The sequence below is a fragment of the Sinocyclocheilus rhinocerous genome, unplaced genomic scaffold (genome assembly GCF_001515625.1).
Source record: "Sinocyclocheilus rhinocerous isolate Xijiao unplaced genomic scaffold, SAMN03320098_v1.1 scaffold82, whole genome shotgun sequence".
In the NCBI taxonomy this organism is placed as follows: domain Eukaryota; kingdom Metazoa; phylum Chordata; class Actinopteri; order Cypriniformes; family Cyprinidae; genus Sinocyclocheilus; species Sinocyclocheilus rhinocerous.
The window spans coordinates 636,015-636,602 of NW_015644168.1; positions in this window are offsets into that span (position 1 = coordinate 636,015).

Sequence of the window (588 nt, forward strand, 5' to 3'; positions counted from 1 at the left end):
AAATTATAAACTATATATATATATATATATATATATATATACACACCTTGATAGAAAGTGTGCTGTTTTGAGATTATTAAATTTTGCCTCCTGGGAATTCAGAGGTGGTATTTCAGGTGCTGACTGCATTGACTTTCATATGTTTATTAATGACTGCTTCACTCACACTGCTGCAGTTCAAGGCTTTTTTTTCTGTGCGCTTTTCAATATTTATTTGTATTTTTGGTTTTATTTTGCATGCCATACTGTGCAAGACATGCCATTCTAACATTTTAAAACACCATAAAATAAAAAATATATACTGAATTTAATATATAATGTACATAAGCTTTGCGATTATTAAATTCTAGTGTACAGCTAAATGATACCCTAAAATAGTAACATATAAATTAATTGAGTTTATTACAGTCAAAAATATTATTTAACATCACTTAAATCTATATAGATTAATCTATAGCAACAAAACTAATTTGTATGGGTTACATAAGGTGAAAATAGTTCTTTAAGGTAAGAATAGCAGGTTAACACTTTGCAGAATACATTATGTCAACTTAAATAATAATGGATTACAGTTCCCATAGTTATAAT